Here is a 16,506-nt window from a genome sequence, read left to right on the forward strand (position 1 = left end):
AATGCAGCCCAAAGCTGGTGGTAAACTCCATCTAAGGCTAAATACTGACTACTATTGAAATTCAGTGCAGTCTGAGTGCCTAATACCCCTAAACTCCCTTGAAAATCTCACCTATAGTTCCTATTAGTATTGGATGAAATTGGCACCCAGGTGGAGACCCCGTACATGATCTATGCACCACATAAGTCCTATTTTGAATGAGGTAAATATAATTTTGAAGAACTTTTAATAAAAATACTTTTGGTATTCCAAACCTGCCCTTCTGGTGACTTAATCCTGTTCATTTGAGTGAGAATTATTTGAGAGCAGTAATAGCTAAATACCAAACGTCAGTAATCATCTTGTGTTCAAGGTAAGCAAATATTACTTGTTAACAATATATTAATTAAATAGATTACTTGACAACAAGGTCCTTTCCTTCAATCAATGTATTCACTTGGCTAGATTTAATCTTCTACTTTCCATTATTTCAGCTACAGTTAATGAATGTTTGGCACACCATGTTCTCAACCCAGGAGCTGTCAAACCATGTTGTTTACTATTGTTCATGCAATGCATTCACCTTTTAAGGAAAAGAGGACTTAGGAGCAAACTACTAACTCCCCTTTCACCAGGAATACAGATGAACTAGACACCAGACATTGTCTTGGTTCAGTCAATTTAGATCCACTTGTGCTCACTGAAAATTTAAAATGTATGGACAAATTTAAAAGTTATTTGTTACTTGAAATTTGTGTTCCAACTGAGACTAAGATGTCCTGAAGCTAGGAAAATTGTGTTTGTGCTGTGATGTCATCTCCACCTCTAGTGCAGATGTAAAGGTCTAAAACTTGCCTCTAGGGTATAAACACATGCACCACAAATGCAATGATCAAACATATCTCTTTCTCTCAGAAGACTAATTCCTATATTTGCTGCACAAAAATCTGTCAGAAATTCTTTGTTAGCTCTTGCAGAAAGTACATATGTGCATTTGCTATTTTGAAGGCAGTAGAAACCTCTGAAAAACTTCTACATATCTTTCCATTCCTCCTCCCCCCCATTGATATGTACCTTGTTTTTCTGAGCAGCATCCTTGTAGAGAGGCTGAATGACAAGAAGTGAAAGGGAACACTTGATGCGATGCCTTAATCATAATAAAAGCTTTTCAGGAAGAGAAAGGTAAAAGACATAGTTGAGAGCCAATGCTCACCAAAGAACAGAAGTAAACTCCAAAACAACTTATATTTCAGCAATCCAAACTATTCCTAAAGCTAATTATTAATAAATTGCATCACAGCAATGAAAATATGAGTATTCATAGTAATTAATCAGGAGTTCTCATTTAAAATGCATAAGGCTCACTGTTAACAAGTAACGCATGCATCCGACGAAGTGGGCATTCACCCACGAAAGCTTATGCTCCAATACATCTGTTAGTCTTAAAGGTGCCACAGGACTCTCTGTTGCTGTTAACAAGTAAAAATACTAAGGGCCATATTGTGGCATCCTGCCAAACTGCACAAGTCAGGGGGCAAGGAGGTAGCGTAGGAATTTGCAAAGGCATAATGGTCATCTTTGCACTCTGTGCCTTCTGGGGCACTGCATGCAAGGCCAGTCTCCTGGTGTGAGTTATAGTAGCCTTAGGGCTTCTCTAATTATGCCAGCTGCAAATGGCCCAAATATCCATTAGGGTTGGTAACATATCCTGTCCATAACATTTTCTTCCGGTCATGAGCACTATGCTAAAGAGCTTTTTGCCAATACCAAAATTGCCAGCCGTATAGACAGATCCCCACTTATAGTGGGTGCAAAGCAAAACTGCACTGGATTTGTACAGAAGGGAAGATCTTAATCCTGCAGATGGATCAGGTTTTTATACTGTCATGCATTATTGTAGTATCTGACTGCCTCCCCTGTAAAATCAATGAGAATAGTAAAGTCCCTAGTGGACTTAATAGAGAGTTTCCGCACTTTTCCTTTTCAGGGTAAAAGATCTTTTTGAAGAAAGAGGTTTAGCAGAATTTCCTAAAGATGTCAGAATCTGGATTTGCTGGATCTCCTCTGGAAACTTGTTCCACAGTCAGATCCTGTTGAGTGAGAATGCTTTAACCTGAGCTCTCATGCTCTTTGCCCTTGGCTTTGTGACTGCACCATTGTTGAGCAGCACAGTTGTCACAATGGTTCATAGACCAACAATGTTTAATGTAGCTATTGCTTCATGCATTAATTGATTTGAAAATTGGGACCAAAGTTTTCAACTGTTACGAGGAGTTGACTGGGAGCTAGTGGAGAGACTTCAGCACAGACCTGATGTGCTTATGGAGGCCTAAACCACAGAGAAGGCAGGCAGCCACATTTAGTACCAGCTGGGGCTTGTGCATCTTCTTTAGATTTAGCTTTTGATACAATGAGTTACTAGTCCAGAGATGACAAATGCATAGATCCTAGTGGCTAGGTCCTTATGTGGGAGGAAGAGATGAAATTTCTTAGCAATCTGGAGATGAAGAAGACATTTTTGATGCTATATGGTCATCCCAGCTTAGCGAGGAGTCAAACAGGACTTCAAGGTTTCACACCATTTTGCCAATATAGGCTCTATACCTTCAGTGAAAGGTGGAGAGAAGGTCCTGGATAGTTCTTCAAAGTGTTTGCCCTTTACAACTATTATCACTTCTGTCTTTCCTGGATTCAGCTTGAGACAGCTGTTCTTCATCCTACTGGTGGCAATTGCTGCATTCATTGAGACTGATATATATAGTTTGGTGTCGTTGGCATATTGCTGGCAGCTGAACTCATGGCACCTGACTGTCTCTCCCAGTTTTCTAATGTAGATACTGAAGAAAAGTAGGGATAACAGGTGATGGCCTTCAGAAAAGAGGAGCACTCATCACAACCACTGTCCAAGTTCTGCTGTAGAGGAATGATTGGAGCCACTGGAGGTCTGGGCCATCTACTTTGGCCAGGTCATATAAGAAGGTCAGCACTAGACCTTGTGGTCTTCTATGACAAAAACTGCAGAGGGGTTAAGTAGTATGGGCGGCAGAGAGAGATTGTCTGTGTCCATATGCATAAGAAAGTAATCTTTTAGTGCCACTAGTACTTCTGTCCCATGCCGTAGTCTGAACCCTGACTGTGAGGCATCCGGGATGTTGGCTGATGTCACATCATGTTGTTCTCTTGACTCTCCTTCACTAAGCATAGCTCTTGCTCTCCTTATCACATAGCAAAACCACAGTCCATCAAGGACAAAGGAGAAATTTCATGTGATTTGACATGTCACTTTTGAGTAAGTGAGAGGGGAATTAGGCCCATGGTGTTTGTTTACGTAGGCAATGGAAAAGGTAGCATTAAAGTAACTGAGGTGCTGGTAATTGTATATTCTAATGGCATAATGGTTTGGGAATGCAGTTTAAATTCCAAACATCCTATATTCAGAGACTATGAGAATGAAATCTATTTTGATGCCCTAGCAATATGAAAAACAAAGACTCCCTTTAATTACAACAGCTTTAGCTCAAGCCCTTGTGCAAAGGAAAATGTTGATTATGTGGCAACCTATTCATTATGGTGGATGGGGGGGAAAATAAAAATACAAACACTTATTGTAAAAAAATTCAGTTTCAATAGAAAATGTGGTAAAAATCTTGTTTTTTTAATATATACAGCTCTAATTTTCATGTAAATTAAAGGTGTTCTAACTATTGCCCCCAAAGCTTTCTTTTAAAATGCCATTCTAAGATTATATGAAGCTGTGGTTGGAAAAGTTGAAATATCTTTCTAAAGCCTCCTCCTTTTATGAAACCGTTTGTTTCATAAAAAGGCCAAAGTATCATCTGAATAAGAATCACAATTTTTTCAAGTAGAGCAAATCAGCTCCATAAATTTTGAAATAAAACCATTCAATATCCACTGTAAATAAGATCACATCTCGGCTATGAAGAAGGGTCATCCCAGCCACCAAAACAATCAGAGCAAAATAAATTCCCCATAGTTTTAAATAGCCATCTAATGAAGTAAAAGTGCTTCTAACAATAACTGTCAGTGTGCTAAAGGGACCACTGATTCCATGCTTCATTTCACAAGGATTATATTAGATTCCTTAAATCTTCAAGAATGTGTAGTCTGTCACTGACTGTCATCATTATCTGCACCCAAAGAGGTGTGCCACCAAATAGTGTTTTGTTTTGCTACCTTGTAAACATGTAATTCTTGAAAGCCCTGATGACAATGAAACACCTATTGCTTGTACAGGTTTATAAGGAAAACATGAACAAGCCAACACTAATACCTAGTGCATATAAAGCACTTTATATTTATTTCCCATTTCAGTATCTCTCTTTTTCTGAGAATGCTGTCTGTTCTGATATTGATTTTTTTCAAACTTTGCTTCATGAAACTGACTTTAATAATCCAGTTTAGATGATGTGCTTCTGATAGAATTCCAAGAATCAAACTCATCCAATTTCTTTTTAATGATAGTTTTCCTCTGGGGTGTTAGCTGGTGAGGTTGTGCAATATGTTTTAGAAAATACATTGCTTGCTCAGGGAACTGGTTTATTCATACTGCAATAACCAAACAGGTTTTATTGTCAAGCATTGCATGAAATTCATTTGTGGTACCTCTGCAAATTTCCTTTTGTACAGAGAATGAAAATGTGTCTTGCTGAAAGATCATGACTCAGTGGAGGTGGTAATTACACTGCTTCTGACAAGTTAGCATTAAAATTATGCTCCACTACCTGAAACTATATAATTTTCATTTTATCTCATTGTCATGACCAGAGTTGTTCAGTAAATTAGGGAGACGATGACATAAGGAATCTGCTGAATTTTCAAATGTTGCGAAGACTCATGAGGTCTCTCCCTTTCCATTGACCAGAGCGTATTCATATTAGATAACAGCTTTTCCATTCAAAATCAGAGCAGGATGGCCGATCTGAATACTTAATTCATGTTTTTATTGGTGATTTCCATATTGTGGCATTGCTGCACATCATCTTTTAGGATGATGTGACAAAATATACACATTTTTGCACCTCATCAGAATTTTTGCAGATCTGTTAGGAAAGGTCATTTGAGAAAATCTCTGGTAAGCTTGATTAGTTGGTATTTCAGTACCCACAGAGCTCAGGTTATTACAGGACATAATACTATCCAGTCTTTCTTTTTCCATACTGCAGGTAATATCAGCAATTCTAACCTAGTTGATACTCTAGCAGCTTATCACATTTTGGATGTAGCAGTTTCAACCAGAACTCACCTCTCATGAATGAAATACTGTGCCTTGTTACAACAAAACCTAAGTATTTTATATTTACAACGGGGCTGTAGTAACAACAATAATCTTAGGCTACACCAGGGGTCGGCAACATTTCAGAAGTGGTGTGCCGAGTCTTCATTTGTTCACTCTAATTTAAGGTTTTGCGTGCCTGTCATAACTATAAAGGGAAGGGTAACCGCTCTCCTGTGTACAGTACTATAAAATCCCTCCTGGCCAGAGACTCCAAAATCCTTTTACCTGTAAAGGGTTAAGAAGCTCGGGTAACCTGGCTGACACCTGACCCAAAGGACCAATAACGGGACAAGATACTTTCAAATCTTGGGGGGGGAAAGGCTTTTGTTTGTGCTCTTTGTTTGGGGGTTGTTCGCTCTTGGGACTGAGAGGGACCAGACATCAATCCAGGTTCTCCCCATCTTTCTAAACAAGTCTCTCATATTTCAAACTTGTAAGTAAAAAGCCAGGCAAGGCGTCTTAGTTTTACTTTGTTTTCTCAACTTGTAAATGTACCTTTTACTAGAGTGTTTATCTTTGTTTGCTGTACTTTGAACCTAAGACAGAGGGGGGGTCCTCTGAGCTCTTTAAGTTTGATTACCCTGTAAAGCTATTTTCCATACTGATTTTACAGAGATGATTTTTACCTTTTTCTTTAATTAAAAGCCTTCTTTTTAAGAACCTGATTGATTTTTCCTTGTTTTTAGATCCAAGGAGTTGGATCTGTATTCACCAGGAGTTGGTGAAAGGAAGGAGGGGGGAAGGGTCAATTTCTCCTTGTTTTAAGATCCAAGAGGTTTGGATCTGTATTCACCAGGGAATTGGTGAAAGGTTTCTAAAGCTTCCCAGGGAAGGGAATGGTGGCAGCGGACCAGAACTAAGCTGGTAGTTAAGCTTAGAAGTCCTCATGCGGGCCCCCACACTTGTACCCTAAAGTTCAAAGTGGGGATACAGCCTTGACAGTGCCAGTCATACATTTTAACCTTTTTAGAAGGTCTCTTTCTATAAGTCTATAATATATAACTAAACTATTGTTGTATGTAAAGTAAATAAGGGTTTTAAAATGTTTAAGAAGCTTCATTTAAAATTAAATTAAAATGCAGAGCCCCCTGGACCAGTGGCCAGGACCCGGGCAGTGTGAGTGCCACTGAAAATCAGCTCGTGTGCCGCCTTCGGCATGCGTGCCATAGGTTGCCTACCCCTGGACTACACTATGTGAGTCATCCTCACCTTAATACACTCATGAATCCCTGGATCAAAGGGTGCAAAGGCCTCATAGAAAGGGCCTCATTCTGATTTCACTAACATTAGTGTTGCATCTGTGTAACCCCATTGAAGCAAATGGAGCTATTTTTGTTTAAGTGAGATCAGAAATGCCACCTTTGGCAAAAGTCCATATGCATTTTTGGCATGTGTGTGCAGCTCACTGGATTTTGTTTGTTTCATTTTTGATGGGAGTTTTTGTGAAAATTTATTCCTAAACAGGTAGCTATTTCAGAAGGTTACCTGAATAATTCACATGAAATATTCTAACAGTAAAATAAGGACAGTTTGATTTTAATAAAGATATGAGCAATGTGTCCACTGAATGCTTTGGTTTAGAAAACTAAAACATGAAAATATTTAAGAAATGTGGAGTAGAGTGATTTTTTCCTCCTAAAGACCACTTTTGATTTTCTGTACTATACAATTATAGAAAATCAACACTTTATATAGAGTGTTTTACCACTGTCTACCGTACATACAGATACAGAAATTCAAGTCAGTATTTGTTTTAAAAGACATTCAAATTTAATTTATATTGCTTTTACAAATTAATGACATTTTAATGTTAACATTCATCAAAATGCTGTTTGTACAATAAACTTTGAAAACCAGCCACCCTAATTTATTCATTTCACAAACTCAGTTCTTTGCATGGTAAACCAGCCTCATTATGTAACAGTTATTTGAAACACTGAGCAACTTCCCCATGAATTCTGATAGGGCTTGCTCCTGAAAAATGGGTGAAATTCTATTCTGGAGGAGGTCACACTAGATGATCAGATTGGTCCCTTCCTTCTGGTTTTAAAATCTACGAATCTATGAAATTACTGTCTCCTGAAAGATGTTGAGTCCTCCCTTGTTCCCACCCCATCCTCAGCTCCTTTTGAAGTGACTAGGAACCGAGGATGCTCAGTACTTTGCAAGAAGCGTCCAGTGCCTTGTATAAAAACCCTTCAGGTATCTAGCATCTTGCAGAATCAGGCCCTATAGAAGGATGTCAAGTTTAAGTTGCATTCCTCTCCCACTGAAGTCTATGGCTTCAGTGATGTCCAATGAAGTCCCCAAATTCTTTCCATCTAAAAATAAGGATGGTTATCCAATGACTTATTTCCTGGAATAGTTTACTAATTTAGAGTTTGTTCCACAAACTCTCATTGGCTTCAGTATGAGTTGTTCTCATGGTAAAGCTTCAGAACCTGGTGTTTGGGACTAACCTCCTGATCTTGCTCCTACAAAAGTCAGTAACATTATCAGGGCCTAAATCAGGTCTCTTCTACTTTGATGACATGTTGAGTAACTGATTAGGCCTAAGAAAGAAGGCAGCACAATTGCCATTCAAAAAGATAATAAAAATACCTACAGCTGGACCATCAGAATTTGCACATTCTGAAGATTTCAAGTCTCCTTCCAGACTGCTCTCAGAATCAATTTTTCTAAACTCCAGAATTTATTTCTTCTTTGTTTAAAGTAATTAAGTTTCTCACCTTTCTGGTTGTGAAAGCAGATGCACTGTTGTCTGTTGGAGTCTGCTGCTGGGTAGATAATAGTATTGTCATAAAGCCACCAGTCTTAGACTGTCCAAAAAATCTGCATGTTGCACGAAGTTAGCTCTTTTGACTGCTCAACTCCTACGCCCTGACTTATGAATACTCTTTTCTGAATAGTGTAGAAATAGAGTTTAGGCCTTAGGAGAAAGTAGTCTATGATATCATGCAAGTTAATGGACTGGGGCCAAGTTTTAATACACCTCTACCTCGATATAATGCTGTCCTCAGGAGCCAAAAAATCTTACCACGTTATAGGTGAAACCACTGTGACAGACCCAGACCAGTGGGGTACAGGAGTCTGGTAGAGGGCAAATATACTGGTCACTGGATGAGTAGTTTTCTGTTCCCCGAGTGACCAGAGCAGGGGCTGCACTAGAGTAATCAGGAGCCTGCTAGAACCAGTTAAGGCAGTCAGGCTAATTAGGACACCTGGAGCCAATTAAGAAGAAGCTGCTAGAATCAATTAAGGCAGGCTAATCAGGGCACCTGGGTTTTAAAAAAAAAAAAAAGGAGCTCACTTCAGTTTGTGGTGTGAGTGTGAGGAGCTGGGAGCAAGAGGCGCAAGGAGCTGAGAGTGAGAGGGAGAGGGTGTGCTGCTGGAGGGCTGAGGAGCACAAGCATTATCCAACACCAGGAGGAAGGTCCTGTGGTGAGAATAAGGAAGGTGTTTGGAGGAGGCCATGGGGAAGTAGCCTAGGGAGTTGTAGCTGTCATGCAGCTGTTACAGGAGGCACTATAGACAGCTGCAGTCCACAGGGCCCTGGGCTGGAACCCGGAGTAGAGGGTGGGCCCGGGTTCCCCCCAAACCTCCAATTGACCTGGACTGTGGGTTCTTCCAGAGGGGAAGGTCTCTGGGCTGTTCCCCAACCTACATGGTGAATCTCTGAGGCAAGAAAATCTGCCAATAAGCGCTGGACCCACCAAGATAGAGGAGGAACTTTATCACACCACGTTATATCGAACTTGCTTTGATCCACCGGAGCGCGCAGCCCCACCTCCCCGGAGCGCTGCTTTACCGCGTTATATCCGAATTCATGTTATATCGGGTCGCATTATATCGGGGTAGAGGTGTATGTGTAATGCAGACCAAATCAGAGAATATATTTTAAATAATAATAGTTTAACATTCAAATATATTGACAGATAGCCAGTAGGCGGATTTTTGGGGGAACATAAAAGTTCACAAGAAATGATATTACATTCTATCGCTCTCTTCAATATGAACATGACTGAAGCATTAAAAAAATTACAGAGGTAGTACTATGCCATCTTCCTGTTAATGAAAAAGGTGAATGCTTTCCTAGCATGCACTCGTTACAAGCCTGAAATCTATGCTTAAACATCTCCCAGCTACAGTGATAGCAGGCCCAGAAGCTCCAGTCCCAAGGAAAAGGATTGAAGAGAAATTTCAGGCCTTCCAACTAAGATATTCTGATACAAGAACTCAGTATCTCCTTTTAGGAGGCACCTATCTCGGGTGTTACCTGGTGCATAGTAGCACCTCCCTTGATCATGACTGTGGCCAATATGAGGACATCTCCTCCTACGAGCCATAGCATGGTTAACATGTAAACCTTGTGAGCTTGGGCTGCTTGAAATCACTTGGAGTGCAGGTGCAAGATGCAGGAAAAAGACTCTCTCTCTCAATCTGCAGAACTGCTATTTGTCCAAATGACAGAGCACTTGCCAATCTGGGTTACACGATTCTTAAGCAGGCCAGATTTCCTAATAGTGATTTTCAGCCATGGGTTCCAAGTGACCATATAACATCCAACCCAACCAACCCCATTTAACAACCCAAGTCTCTCTCTGGAGGTGTCACTATTGTCTGTTTCCTAGGATAAGTAATTAGGTAGCTATCTCTTATCTCTAAATAATTAGGCAGATACCTAGCCATCTCCCAATCAAATGCTAGAAACAACACTAATGTTAAAAGTTGTGGTTTGTTACAAATGTCATTTTCCTCTGAGTGCTGTTCTTAAAATCTCCTGGTTAACTCATCAGCCCTAGTAAGGAAGATATGTTTCTCAAATGAATTACTATTTCTGTTTAAATATTTAAACACATCTCTTTAAATATTTTAATGGAATTGTTATGTAATAGGTATTTATATTTAAATAAGATGTTTTACCATCAGCTAATACCATTTGAATCTCTTTTTCTCTATGTATGTGCACACATGCACATACAGCTTACATGAACTTAAAGTAATGTAATATTAAAGTTATGAATTTAAATGGTTTAAAGTTAAGAGAATATGAAAATAAAGGCCCCAGACTAAGGGGGGGGGGGGGAATCAGGTTAACTTCTGCACACAGCACAGCCTTTATGCTTCTTGGAATGTATTTAAAAGTTCTTTGGGGGCAAGGGCTGTCACTATATGCTTATAGTGCCTAGCACAATGGGACCCAACCTTGTTGTAGCCCTTAGGTGCTACTGCAATATTAATGTTACAAATAGTAATAATAATTATATTTGTAATAGGTAACACAAGAATTTATGAGCAACTGAAAACAGAGTTATAATGAAATTCCTGATATAACCTTAACTGCATGCTGTAATATACGAGGGTGATCAGATAGCAAGTGTGAAAAATCGGGACAGGGAGTGAGGAGTAATAGGTGCCTATATAAGACAAAATCCCGAATATTGGGACTGTCCCTATAAAATTGGGATATCTGGTCACCCTAAATATAGCAAATATTTTAGAGGCATCAGTTGAAGTTTCCGAGTTAGTACTGAGTTTAGCTTTGTATATATCTATGCAATGGCAGAAACCAACTGGTCAAAATATACCAGATTTAGTGCAGAACCTGAAAGGAGCTCTCTGTGGATGAAACTCTACTAAAGTAACTGGGGCTCCAACTGAAGTAACTGAAGTCTTGATCTGTACATTGTTCACTAGCAGTTGTTCCAGCTAATTGAAACTTGAGATGATTTGGACACCCAGGAATGATGAAATGTTTCTGTTCCCTGATAGGATGAGCACAACTCTGGTGTGACTATCTGTGATTACAGAACTGACATTCACTTTCTTCAATAAGTGATCAAAATTGACTGATTCTGCACTTATTCCTGCCAGCTGAGTCAGTTGCTAAAATACTTGTGGAAAGTACATATAAAAGGGGTACACATTTGATTTTAAAGTTCAAATGACTCTTCATAGCCTTCTTTGTAGCATTTGTCTAGCTTTCCTTGCACTTTACCATGGCAAACAACTGAGTATAGAGTATGACACATCTGCAGAAACCCCTGAGTCTCAAACACCCACAATGAATTCAGTTAGTCACTCCAGGAAAGTTAGCACAGCCAGAGTCGAACTGCAGATAAATAAAGCTTTTGTTACCTTAGACAAAGTGACAAAATAAATAACACTAGGATTTAGGCACTACCGGAGGAGGCGAGACACAAGAAAATTGAGTGGCAAGCATTCTGTTTTAAAGGCTCAGTAATAGGTCATATCACTGCAGTTCAGTTTATTGTAAACAATTCTGATGTCTCACTAGGAGACAGTATGATCCTGTTAAACTACCTGGCAATATTCCTTGTGTAGCATAGAGAGAGGTCCCTCACCAAAGGAAATGCTATACTGTTAGTTTCAAGTGTATATGATGTGTAATTTCTAAAGTCCTTAAAAGCTAATATGCACACTGTGCTTACTAGCCATAGCCCTATAGGGACCCTTGTAGAAGTGCCCCAGTGGGAGTCTGAATGGCCTGGCACCTCAGGGATAATAATATCTCTCATATAGCATGTTTTCTTCCTAGATTTCAAAGCACTTTACAGAGGTGGTCAGTATCGTTATCCCCATTTTACAGATTGGGAAACAGAGGTACAGAGAGGGGAAATGACTTGCCCGAGGTCACCCAGCAGGTCAGTGGTAGAGACAGGAATAGAACTCAGTCTCCTGAGACCCAGCCCAGTGCTGTCCGTTAGGCAACACCATCTCCTTACATTTCTCAGAAGTGTGGCTGTGCCACCCTATAGAAGTTTGTAGTATATGTTCCCCTCTTGTCAGCTTTGCCTTCTATTCACCCTCCATCTCCTGAGATGCTAGCAGGGAGCAGCCCATGCTCCCAGACCACAGAGCTGTCCCCTGCAAAGAAGGTATAAGAGAGGGGACAGGTTTTACACAACAGAGAGTGCAACCAGTCACAATCTAGTCTTATAGCTGTTGGCTAACCCAAGATTATTTTTCTTTCTGTCAGCACAGTATGTGGGCTGAAATTTCCCAGGGAGGGGAAAGCAAGATTCTGTGGGGATGGGCACAACATAATTACCCAAATACTGTGGACAGACATGTTGTTTTGTTTAAGTTAAGGATTTGGAGGCTACATAGCGCATCATCAGAGTCAAGTGATAAAGAGTTGTAAGCAAGATGATTCCAGGTTAAATGAGGAGAAAGGAAAAGGAGAGACTGTACTAGTGGGAAACAGGCCCATACGCTATAGATTGTGAGTGCCAAATTGAGGGGGGCATCTGGGGTAGGGAGAAATAGTAACAAGTTAGACACAACATGGAGACATTTTTCTGCAAAGGAAAATAATAGTCTTCCCTGTTTAAACTTTGTGTAAATATTTTTTTTCAAGTAATTTAGGCCTTTCTTTATCATCCCAGCTTCTTTCACACATCTGGATCACTTGCTTGGAAGCACACCTTCCTCTTTGTGACTGTTAATTGTTGTTATTACTCTATGTATTTGTATTGTGGTAGTGCCTAGGGGCCCCATCAAGGCCTTTCTACCCCCATTGCATCTGTGAAGAAATGCTCAGCCTTCCTCCCAAACCCTGTCAAATACAAACTCAGATCTGGATTTCATGGCTGAATTTCTTCTACAAGGGTCCCTATAGGGCTAAGGCTAGTAAGCACAGTCTGCCATTTCATTAGCCATACTAAAACTCCAAATATGAACCCCACTGAACTCTGAGGTTTTGAAATCTAGATCTTATTTTTGCAGCTCAGGTTCATCACTAATATTTATTTCTAGAACAGTTTATAAAGTTTGCATTTGACATTTATGATTATCATGTATTTGCTTGCTAAGATGAAGGACTCAGATATATCCCAATTCTGCAAATAAAATGCATTTCTCTGGGATCAGTGTTCTGTTGTTGCATCAGAGCTAAAGGCTAATTTTTGTGCATTTTGGAAGAGGCGTTTATTACTGCTTTAATTCCCCCATTAGAACTCTAGGAAAGCAAATAAGCATGTTCTTAACTTGAATCATGTGAGTAGTTGCAATTAAAGTCGATGGGACTGCTCATGTGCTTAAAGTTAATTGTGTTTAAGTACTTTGCTGGATTGAGGTCTTAAGTGGGATTGTTCTGTTGTTCCATAGTTTGCTTGGCCTTTTTGAGGGTGTGTGGGAGCGGAGGGGAATGCTGCTTCATCGGGCCTTGCCTTCTGTCAGGTCTCACGGTAAAAGATGAATTTGTTAAAACTTATTCATATACATCATAGGCTCTATCCACCCCAGCAAGCCAATCTGAGATCTATATCTGGGCAGTCTATTCTCACAAGCCATGGAGATTTGGTAATTTAGCTCTCTAATCTGATTCTTCTATATAATATTTTGTTAAACCATAATCTATCAGCTTCAATCATCCAACTCAACTGTTGAAAATTACGGCAACTTTTTTATAAGACCTATATGGGCCAGATTTTCAGATTGTAAGATTTACATAATTGATATTCACCATATTGGGACTTGCACCAAATATTCTTATCAGAAATACATAAATGCAAATACAACAGTGCTGTGATGCCTCACACCTTAAAGCACCCCAGAGAGATTAAAGACTATTACAGGGCTACATAAACCTTTGCTATGTTGTAAAGTGATTTTAAAATGTGCTAGAGTGATGCTGTGAACCACATCATTCAGATTTCATCTGGGATTTCATCTGGGATCAGGGTTTGTTTCAAATCATTCCATGCAGCTTCAGTACGTATGTGTACACGCTACAACTGAAAACAAGCTCTCTTTGTGGATGACATTTTAAAGAATCTGACATTTAGTCAAGGTGACCACAAGCTGCTAACTTTTGAAAAATCAATAATGCAAATAGTGGTCTGTTAGAAATACCAGTGTGAAGTCAGCTTTAAAAAAGCTCATTTTACTTGCATCATTGCCTCTTACTATGGAGAAGGAAAAAAGTCACTGGTTTAATTAATGTCTATGCTATGTGACACTGAAGTGACTGCTTATATAGGCAATCTGCCAGTAAGGGCTGTTATTTTGCTTTGTTAATATAGGAGAACGAATGGTCTAATTTTAAGCTTGCCTACTTGTCTTTTGTTAGCAACAAAACTGTCTGTAAAAGAGAGATGAAAGCAAGGAAAAGGATTTTGAAAAACAGTACCTGAATCATATATCAGCGGGCATACTTGTTAATGTGGTTATGGGACCATTTTCTGTACACAGCAATTTGAGAGCTGGGATATTTTTGTTTCCAGAAGTTAGATAACTTAGATGAGAAAAATATAACTGGGACAACACATTTTCACATTTTGTATTTACAGATTGTATCAAACTCATATTTATATACAGAGAGGTTATTTGAATAGCAATTTGTACTTTCCTTTAATCTATGTGTGTACTGCTGTGGCATTAAGGCTGGTCAATGCTATCATGCCAATGTGGTTAGGGTGGAGTAGAGTTATGTGGAAATTACTGACTGTTTATAATGCTCTATATGCAACCATTTAGATCAGAGGTGGGCAAACTATGGCCCGCAGGCCACATCGTCCTGCATGGCCCTTGAGCTCCTGGCCCCTCCCCTGCTGTCTCCCCTCCCCTGCAGTCTCGCCGCCCCGCGGGCAGCGCTCTGTGTGGCGGGGTTGCAAGCTCCTGCCAAGCAGTGTGGCAGCGTGAATAGCTCCGGCCAGGCGGCGCAGCTGCCAGACATGCTGCTCTGAGTGGCATGGTAAGGGGACTGAGGCCGGGGGGTTGGATAAGGGGCACAACCTTCTCTACCCAGTCCTCCATACAGTTTTGCAACCCCAATGTGGCCCTCAGGCCAAAAAGTTTGCCCACGCCTGGTTTAGATTGTATAAAGTATATCAATGGGCATCCTCCGATATCCCTTGACTCTTTTCTTCTTTGCGCGTTATTGGAGTGGAAGAATTATGAATTGCAGGCATTACACAAGACTTCTTAAGAAAGACAAATTTCAAACTGAGCTTTCTGAAAGTTCAGTATGCCAAGGAGGCTCTTTACTAATGGAACAAACAGTTGAAATAGAGAGCAAGTATTCCAGTCCACTGTTGAAATTACACCTGATTATGCATAATGAATTACTATGAACATTTTGTGCTATGTTGGTGCACAAAATCTCCAATCAGGATCAGAGGCCCCATTGTGCTAGCTACTGTGCAAACAAATAGCAAGTTACAGCTCCTATCCTGATGAGAGTGCAGTCCAAAAAGTCAAGACATATGAAGGCCAGGGGAAAGGATTATACATATGCAAATACAAAATATATGTGTATGTGACGGGGAGAACTAACAAAACATGTGCATAACATCATTGTGTGTTTGATATGTCTCTTTTCCCCTTGAAGTGTACTACCCCTTAAAGGGTCTGCCTGGAGCTCATAAACAGAAAAACTGGGGTGCAATTTAAGGAGACTCCCTGCTCCACACAGGTGAGCTAATCAGACAGTAAGAGGAAGCTAAGTGGGGGAGAAATAATGGCAACTAAATGTCTTTTGATTAGCTTGTTTTGGCTTCTCATTGCCCTGATCTGTGCAAATGGTTTGACTGACACCCAGTTCAGGGAAGGTAAAGTGGGACTCACCTGCAGTGCCAAACTGGACCAAAAGGGTGGCCCATCACTTTACACTTCCAGTCCTTCATATGTTTTGACTTTTTGGATTGTATATTCTTCAGAAGGCTCCTAACCCAACATAGCTGTTCACATCAGGGTTTGGCTGCTAGTTCCAAAGGACCCGATTAAGCAAAGTTCTAAAACACAAATGAAACTCTGAGTACATCAGAAGTCCAATTGACTTCAATGGGGTTACTATCATACTTAAAGTTAGGCACATGCTTAAGCACCTTGTTGAATTGAGATCTGAGGGGTCTGGAAAGTGGGTAGAATATGTACTGTATGCACAGCACATTGGAAGAATCGTGAACTCAGATCTGTATTAGAAACACTGTTCCTTGTAACATGATCATCATATACTGTGACTTAAGATGAGCTGTGAAGTAAGTGCCAGTTATGGAATTTGAAGCTCTTAGGAAAGGGCATAGACCTCTCCACACAATTTAGCTAAAATACAAATCAATGTGAATAAATCACTAAATTTTGTTATTTATGACACCCTTACCTCTCCACTGAAGTCCAGTACTTTTTAAGTCAGTGGGGTTGCATGATTGTTACTGATTGGTCAGTAGTCTGGACTCTTTTTATCCCTGAATTAACTGTGCATCATA

Source organism: Terrapene carolina, unplaced genomic scaffold (genome assembly GCF_002925995.2).
Source record: "Terrapene carolina triunguis isolate 2854851 unplaced genomic scaffold, T_m_triunguis-2.0 Scaffold210, whole genome shotgun sequence".
Taxonomy (NCBI): Eukaryota; Metazoa; Chordata; order Testudines; family Emydidae; genus Terrapene; species Terrapene triunguis.